Source organism: Oryctolagus cuniculus, chromosome 19 (genome assembly GCF_051225735.1).
Source record: "Oryctolagus cuniculus isolate XC-2025 breed Fujian yellow rabbit chromosome 19, ASM5122573v1, whole genome shotgun sequence".
Lineage (NCBI taxonomy): Eukaryota > Metazoa > Chordata > Mammalia > Lagomorpha > Leporidae > Oryctolagus > Oryctolagus cuniculus.
This window is the reverse complement of record NC_142885.1, coordinates 40350918-40359931: the sequence shown is the minus strand read 5'-3', so window position 1 is coordinate 40359931 and position 9014 is coordinate 40350918. Positions and strand designations below refer to the sequence as shown.

Here is a 9014-nt window from a genome sequence, read left to right as displayed (position 1 = left end):
AGTGTGGAGAGACCTCAGAAATCTAAATATAGACCTATCATATGACTGAGCAATCCCACTCCTATGAATTAACCAAAACAAAATGAAAGCAGCAGATGAAAGGGTTTTCTGTACCACCATGTTCGCTATAGCTCAATTCACAACAGCCAAAAAATGGAATCAATCCATATGTCTATCAACAGATAACTAGATATAGAAAATGTGGTATTTATATACTATGGAATAATATGCAGCCATAAAAATAATGAAATCCCGTCTTTTGCAATAAAATAGATGCAACTGTAAACCATTATACTTTGTGGAAAAAGCTAGTCCTAAGAGACAAACATCATGTTTTCCCTGATCTGTGGTAACTAACAGAGTCCCATAAATGTAATGTATGGGAGTAAGATTCACATTTTAAAATTCTATATTTATAGCCTTTGTCTGCACTGTTGAGGAACAGTGTTTTCTTCTTCTTCCAATTTGTTAAACTCTTTACTTAGTGTAGGGTTAACTTTATGAATATGAAGTAAAATAAGAGTAGATCATTGTAAACATTAAGAGAATGAATAAGAGAGGAAGGAAGAGAAAGTCTAGGAATGTGGGCAGGATGGAGGGTAGGGTGGAAAATCTGGCTGTGTTCCTTAATCTGTATATATGAATCACTAGAAATTTGTTTACCTTAACTAAAAAAACAATACAAAAAAGAAAATGAGAAAGCAAAACATTAACATTGTTCAATTACTGCATGCAATGTCTGCTTTTCTTTATTGTCAAATTGTGGTACTGTATGTAGAATGTGAAATGCATTTCTTGAAAGGATGTGCTAAATCATCACTCTATAGATACAACTTATTTTCTGAATTTTTGGTATCTCAGGAAGGTGGAATTTTGGTAAATGGGAAATGTTAGCATGAACACACTCATCACAGCAGAAATAAACAGGTCATCATGGCTAACAGAAATCCACATTGCTGGAAAATTCAGAAAAAAATATGTTTTCATGTCTTTCTGGACCCAGAGCAGCCTGCTGAAGGACTGAAATCCATGTATGAATTACTCAACCAGAGAATGAATTAAGATACTATTCCATAGCCAAACAAGCAGGCCAAGACAAAAAACAAGATATCATTTACCGACTCAAATAGTCTTTACCATACTTCTTATAAAGTATGAAGAACCTACAATTAAAAACCAGGCACAAAAAAATATGGTAACATCATAGGAATCCAAAAGAAAACAAAAAACAAAAAACAAAATACAAGTAAATACTAAACCCATACATTATCTAGGTTGTAAAATTATCAGACCTGTACTATGAAATTAGTATCACTAACCTGTTAAATGAAATGCTTTTGGAAAAGAAATAGCAACTATAAATTATTTAAAATTCTGTAACTGGAAATATATTAACAAAATTTAAGAATTTAATATATGTTAAAATTCAATTAAATAAATATGTAAGGGAAATTAATGAACTGGAAAATTGGAGAAGAAAGTACCACTTCAAAAGTTGAAAGAAAATGAAAACTAAACTAGAATTTTATAACTAGATAAAAGTATTATGAATAGAAAAAAATTATGAATAGATAAAAGTATTCTTCAGGAATAAAGATAAAATAATGATACTAAGAGGTTGAATATATATGTGTATTTATGTATTTTATAATATACAAATATATACATAATGCTATGAGCCAAGCATACTGAAAGATGTATTAATCTGAATTATTTTTGTATAAAATAATAAACATAAAAAAGTTCTAGGATGCACAGAGGAAAGGTAAAGAGATCAATGGCTTAGTATGTGCATGTCAATGTCTTGTAAATAAATATCACCCTATTTTTCTATGTTCACCTATCTAAAAAGCAGTGACTGTAAGGTGTAAAGCAAGAAGACATAAGTACAAAGAAAGCAGTACAAGACCAATGCCATGTGAGGAAAACTATAAAACAGTTTCTTTGAATCAGACTGCATGAATGCACATTGCAGGGCCAGTGCTATGGCATAGTAGGTTAAGCCTCCACCTGTGGTGCTGGCATCCCAAATAGGTGTCAGTTTGTGTCCTGGCTGCTCCACTTCTGATCCAGCATCCTGATAATGGCCTTGGAAATCAGCAGAAGATGGGCCAAGTGTTTGGGTCTCTCCATCCTTGTGAAAGAACTGGTAGAAGCTCCTGGTTCCTGGCTTTGGATCAGCCCAACTTTGGCTGTTGCAGCCTCTTGGGGAGTGAACCAAGGGTCAGAGGACCTCTCTCTCTATCTCATCCTTTCTCTCTGTGACTATGTTTCTCAAATAAATAAATAAATCTTTTTTAAACCATTGTACTTTCTAAGGTAGACAATAAACCAATAGTGAAAGAATGTACAACCAATTAGTTAAGAGAGATCAAAATATACAATCAACAAAATAGATAAAGGAGATAAATTAAATAGGAAAACAAGCAGAAACTAATATATAAATCAGTAATGACATTAAATGTAAACAGAGTATCAGAACTCCTGAAATGATTTAATAAGAAACCCAGAAAATCTTCTCCCCAAGGGAAATGATACAACTGACAAAGTTTCAAAAATAATAATTTGGGAATCTAGAAAATTTATTTTTAATAACATGTAATCAAACAAATGCTCTAGACAAAACTCATATGTCTTTCCAATGCCCCACTTAAGGGAGGTACACAATACATTTGTGATGCAGCAATTTGTTCATCAAATTTAATTACATTAACTAGAAACTCCTGGTTGAATGTATTTAGGATACAAAACAGATCCCTTATTAGGTCTGTTATAGGGAGCCCAGGAGAGAAAATTAAAACCCACTTCTGTAGCTTCAAGTTGGCAATGCTAGGATAAGATTCTTTGAATGCCATCTAAAGATGCCCCCTCCTACCAATGATCTGGAAACCAAAGGATGACTGAATTGAGCAAATTGCTTCTAAGATGCAAAATGAAAGAACTGTAGTGTTTTTGACAGCCAGCCTTGATAATGGAAGTTTCTTTTGAACTGAAACAGTTCATATAGATTTAACATCTGATAAAGAACACTCTGTGTTTGGTGGAGCCTTAGTCATTGGAAGGAAATATCTAAAATGTTGGTAATACAGCAATTATGGTCATAGATTTTTAACTTCTAAGTTTCTCCCACTATTTTCACTCATTTCAACTTTTTAAAAAAAATACAATGTCAGTAATCCAATTTGGTTTATTTAGAGGTAATAAAATCTAGATAAAAAAGAAATTGATGTTAATGTCAGAAGATTCATAGTACTGAATCCTTATGCTTTATTGTAGTTATTATTAAGAAATTTGTTTTCTTTTTTAAATGAATGCAAACTTGTTTTCCTGGCTAAGGAGTCAAGAAGCAAAAGTATTGATGCTATGATAAAAATAAATTGTTCCTGATATTTATTTATGAGAACAATTAACTGTTTCCAGCAGAATGCACTGCTAGTGGAAATATTAATTAGTGTAGCTTATTCAGAATACACTAAAGAACTAATCAATTAAAACTTATGTGATATATCATTTCTGGAGCAATATTCCATTGATAAAGGCACTATTATAAAAGATACATAGGAAAGGAAATGTATAGCAACTGTTTGTAGAGCAAAAGTAAACAAAACCTAGACACAGTAATTAAATGGTTAAAACATCTTGTCATACAAGAACCAAGAAATAACGAACTAGTTCAGCCAGGTAGAGAAGCAAAGCAGAATCTAAAAAGCAAAGTAATAGTATTGGTCTTGTTAGGTGAGGGTGCAAAGCCTTGGGAAGTTCCTGGAACTGCCAATGGCTAGAGGTGAGAGGGTTTCAGTCCTATATCAGGTAGGGGATTGAAACTCAGCACTGAGGCCAGTGCTGAGGCTCACTTGGTTAATCCTCCACCTGCGGTACTGGCATCCCATATGGGTGCCAATTCTAGTCCCGATTGCTCCTCTTCCAGTCCAGCTATCCTCTGTGGCCCAGGAGGGCAGTGGAGGATGGCCCAAGTGCTTGGGCCCCTGCACCCGCATGGGAGACAGGGAGGAGGCACCTGGCTCCCGGCTTCAGATTAGTGCAGCGCCGGCCATGGTGGCCATTTTGGGGGTGAACCAACAGAAGGAAATCATTTCTCTCTGTCTCTCTCTTACTGTCTATAACTTGTCAAAAAAAAAAAAAAAAAAAGAGGCCGGCACCACGGCTAACTAGGCTAATTCTCTGACTGCAGTGCCGGCACCCAAGGTTCTAGTCCCAGTTGGGGTGCTGGATTCTGTCACAGTTGCTCCTCTTCCAGTCCAGCTCTCTGCTGTGGCCCGGGAAGGCAGTGGAGGATGGCCCAAGTACTTGGGCCCTGTACCCGCATGGGAGACCAGGGGGAAGCACCTGGCTCCTAGCTTCGGATCAGTGCAGCACCGGGCTCAACACACTGGCTGTAGAGGCCATTTAGGGGGGTGAACCAACAGAAATAGGAAGACCTTTCTCTCTTCTCTGTTTCTCTCTAACTCTGCCTGTCCAAAAAATAAAAATAAAAAATAAAAACCAAACAAACAAAAACTCAGCACCATGCAGAAAGCTGTGATCTGCAAGGGCTATAAACAAAGTACAAGACATACTAAATCACCCAACTAACTGATCCCAGAACATGACAAGGAAGGATTTTTTTAAGATGCATTTATTTTTTTGAAAGGCAGAGCCACAGAGAGGCTGAGGCAGAGAGCAGGAGGGAGGGAGGGAGAGAGGAAGGGAGAGGGAGAGGAAGAGAGGGAATGAGGGAGACAGGGAGGGGGAGAGAGAGAGAGAGAGAGAGAGAGAGAGAGAGAGAGAGAGCAGTCTTCCATCCACTAGTTCACTCCCCAAATGACTGGAACAGCTGCAGCTGAGCTGATCCAAAGACCGGAGGCAGGAGCTTCTTCTGAGTCTCCTACATGGGTGTAGGGGCCCAAAGACTTGGGCCATCTTCCACTGCCCTCTGAGGCTACAGTAGAGAGCTGGATGGGCAGTGGAGCAGCTGTGTCTCAATCTGGCGCCCATATTGGATGCCTGAACTGCAGGCCGTGCTTTACCAAATATGCCATAGCACCGAAGGTTTGACGGATGTTCTCAATGCCTAGTTTGTATCTCTAGCAAATGCCTGATATTCTAATACAATGTAATTATGAGATATTTGTGATGTGATGTTTGGCTTATGGGTAAACAGTATAAGCTTGAAGCTCTAGAGATAATCCCCTCAGAAGTATCCCCGCCAAAAATGCACTCTGACTCAAGACAAATATTTCACCATTTTCTCTCCTGGTCTGGGACAGCTCTGGATGTGTTTGTTCTATATTATGTACAGCAGAGGTGTGCTCTCATTGCACATAAAAGTAACCTGATTATCAATCTTCATTAGCTGGTTTTCTTCAGTTTTCTCTCTCAGTTTTCTGTGCCTCTACTGGTGTTACCTGGAACGACATTCCAAATAAAATAGAATTTGTATCTTTACCTTGAGGTCTCAAAGGGGAAATATATTCTAAATACAGAAAGAAAAAAAAAACAATCTTCCTATAGGAAATCACAGATACATGTCCCACTTGTATCATAGTACAAATCCATTATTATGTACACAGTGGAGATAAACATCAGCTTCATTTTAAAGTACTAAACATTATTTTAAACATCAGGAAGAAGGAAGTGATACAGCTCAGATGCTAGACAAAAGCAGACTCTAAAGCATTCACAGGAATATGTCTTGCTATAATCTTGCCATATTTACACCCTCAAAGGGAGAATAGAATACTTTAGTGTTTAAAATAAGTTCATAATACAATGCTATTAAAATATAGAAATAAACCCCATGATTTTGAGAAAACAAAAAAACACAGATTTGTGTCCCTAAAAGATGAGATAACAAAGCAACAATTTGAGTGATTTCACAAGTATCTTTAGAGTAATTCTTCTTTTAAATTACAGAAATGAGGAAATTTATGTAATACGATAATAATGATAGCTAATTTTTTCACAATGATTACCATGAACTAGGTAATCACTGATAGACCAAAATAATGTGCAGCCCTACAAGAGCAAATAACTTAGTTTTGTCTGCTGTTATTTTTGGTACAGACCCAGAAAATTTTTCTCATAAAAATAAATGTATGCATTGCTATTCTTTTCCATAGAATAGTGGAAGTCCTGACCACTGCAAAAAATGAGACATATAAAGAGAAAAAATCTAGCTCACAGCCAATTTCAGGACCCAAAGTGGGGCTTCCCACCTTCCAAGAAGAGACAGAAATCAACTCCTGCTGACCAAACTAATCAAAATAAAACAGAGACCCATAGAGGATGAAAGAAACAGTCTTGTAAGCACAAACAAATTAAGCCACCAACTAACTTTGTGACTAGATCTATTGCACCTTTAATAACAAAAGGGACAGGAATACAAAATGTCACTTAGATACCTGGCTTCTGAGTTGGTGGCTTGATGATACCAGTGGGAGTTATGGCAAGAGGTGCAGGCACATGGAATGGAGAAGAAAACTGGAGGAGGGAGAGTGGGAGAGAAAACAGCAATAAAAATCCCTTAAAATATTCCTGCCTCCCCACAGAAGATAAGCTATCTTAGGTGGGGCTACAATGCTGACGACTTAAAGACTTAGTGAAATAAGCCAGCCACCAATATCAAATACCCCAAGTTTATCCTGACCTATGGTAACACATAGAGTACCAAAAATGCAATGTATATGAACAAAATTGACATTCTAGGATCTGATTATTGTTTAGAGCCCTCTACTGTTGGGAAACAGTTTTTTTTTTCTTTTTGTTCAATTCTTTTCTTAGTGGAGGGTTAAGCTTATAATCATAAATGGAATGAGTGCCCCTTTAAAAATGAAAAAAAAAATCCGACAACAACTATTTTGTTATATATTTGCTTCAGGTGAAATCATTGTAGAAAAGAAATATATTACTATGACTATGAACAAGGATATTCTAAGTAATAATATCAAGGCCCAGCCTGAAGTACAAGGCCTGGGCTTGACTCAGCTGGGTTTCCTGAGGCAGGACCCTCACCACTGCCCTCACATGGCCCGGCCCCCCATGGTGCCGCCAAGCGCTCCTGGGCGACCTGGGAAGCAGGACTTACCTGCACGCTGTAGAAAGGCCTATGACGGCAAAGATGGAGGTCAGGAAGGGCGTTTCCTAACCATCTGGTAGGACTCCCTGGAGAACCTAAACAATCTAAATGGATGACGGAAGGGCCGCATTCGGAAGAGCCTGAAAGACAGCGCCACACAGGGAAGGGAGAGGAGCCCGCCAGCGCTGCAGAGCATGCGTACAGAGGGCGGAAGTGGTCCATTCCCGCCAGAATCCCGGCTGGGAGCTGGCTTTCCCGCGAAAGGGAACATTCTCCCTGGAAGCTGCCGTCAGGACATGGAGATATCCTAGTTGACCGCAAGGCCCCGTTTAGAAAGGCCTTGGGCAATAGGCTGTTGGAGCAGGGCTTTCATCACCAAGGGTCGTGTGTTGAGGAGTGGGATTTTTAGAGGAAAAGTGATTTGTCCATTCCCTGCTCTTGCGGGGAGATCACTTACTACCTGCCTCCTGCAGCCCGGCCATGTTGGGCTGCACACCGACCTGGAGGTCTTCGCAGAGTTGCTGAGGATGAAGCTGTGTCAGTGGTGGCCACGCAGGATGGGCACGGCATCTAGGGACACTGTCTCTATCCGTGGCTCCTCTGGCTGTTGTTGGCCACCCTGCCCAGGACACCTGGCTTTGTGTCTGGGATTGGTTGGTGAAAATCAAGTGAGTGCCAAACAGTTAAAATTCACTAAATGTGAAAATACATTTTAACATTTTTTGATTTTCTTAAAAATGGTCACATATTTATCACAGCAGTTAAGGTGCTGCAAGGACACTAACATACCTTACTTGAGTCCGTGGATTCAGGATCATCACTCTGTTCCTGATCCAAGCTCTCTGGTAATGCACCCCAACTGGGTCAGCAGGTGATGGCTCACGTACTTGGGTCCCTGTGCTGCCTATGATGGACCCATATTGAGTTCCTGGCTTGTGGTCTCTGCCTTGCCCAGTCCCTGCTGTCCTCTTTTTTTTTTACTTTCAAATAAAATAAATAAAATGTGAATTTATCCAAAATCATCATTCTCCTATTTCTATATCAGTTCCTGGACATTTTGAAGTTTTCAGTTTTAAAGTTTCAAAAATTAAGTTGGTGAAATATTTTTGGTTTTAAGGCAATTTTATCTGCCCACTACTAGGTTTGAGGAGAAATGGGAAAATATTTATTCTGCTTATGGGAAATAAGTACATATTTATTAGCGTTTTATTGGATCCATAACAGTTTCTATTTTTAATGGAGGCATAAGTACATTTCATATAGACTTACAAACTTAAATTTATAACCATTTCTAGCCATTTTAATAGTAAAATTTGTAGCTCTTATGTATCCATAGTATTTCATAAAAATAAAGCTTTTCTTCTTTTTTCATCCTGAAACCATTTTATGACAACATCCGCCCAACAGAATTGCTGGGATTTAGCCTCACTATTGTATTATTCAGATATAATTGAGTTTCCCAGAAGATTTTTCATTTGTGCTTTATTGATTCAGCAAAACAGAATCCTTAAGATAGCGAAACCTTGCTGCTTAACTCTTCCCCTTCTTAGTAACTACTTCTGTCCTTCACATTGTCCTTGATTGCTTTTAGAGTGACCATAGAGCGTCTGTGAAGAGATGGTCCATTGCTCTCCCATTCACCTGAACAATTAGTGTTGACCTCTTAATTTTCCACAGAAGAAATTTGAGCAGGTTCTGCCTTTAATAAGAACTGAGTGTTTTTAGATAATAAGAAAACACACACACAGACATATCAAGTATATACTCAAAAACACATATATCAAAGCAACCTAAAGCTGCTTTATAAACCTAGAACACCTTACAGGGAATCTTAATCTTATTTTGCTGTGTTTCTTCCTGCATACTTGGAAAACACTCCAGATCTTGGAAACCGAAATAAATTGGCTATGGATATAAAACAGGTGGAAGAATATTATTT

At 38.3% G+C, this 9014-nt stretch overlaps 1 long non-coding RNA gene across 1 annotated transcript; it reads right to left on the bottom strand.

The window, feature by feature from the left end:
* Positions 1-4696: 4696 nt before the first annotated feature.
* Positions 4697-7439, bottom strand: LOC149120493 (uncharacterized). The gene is made up of 3 exons (XR_016226371.1): positions 7085-7439; positions 6402-6480; positions 4697-5405 (listed from the first exon to the last, which is right to left on the bottom strand). It is a non-coding gene; the product is annotated as an uncharacterized LOC149120493 (long non-coding RNA).
* Positions 7440-9014: the final 1575 nt, after the last annotated feature.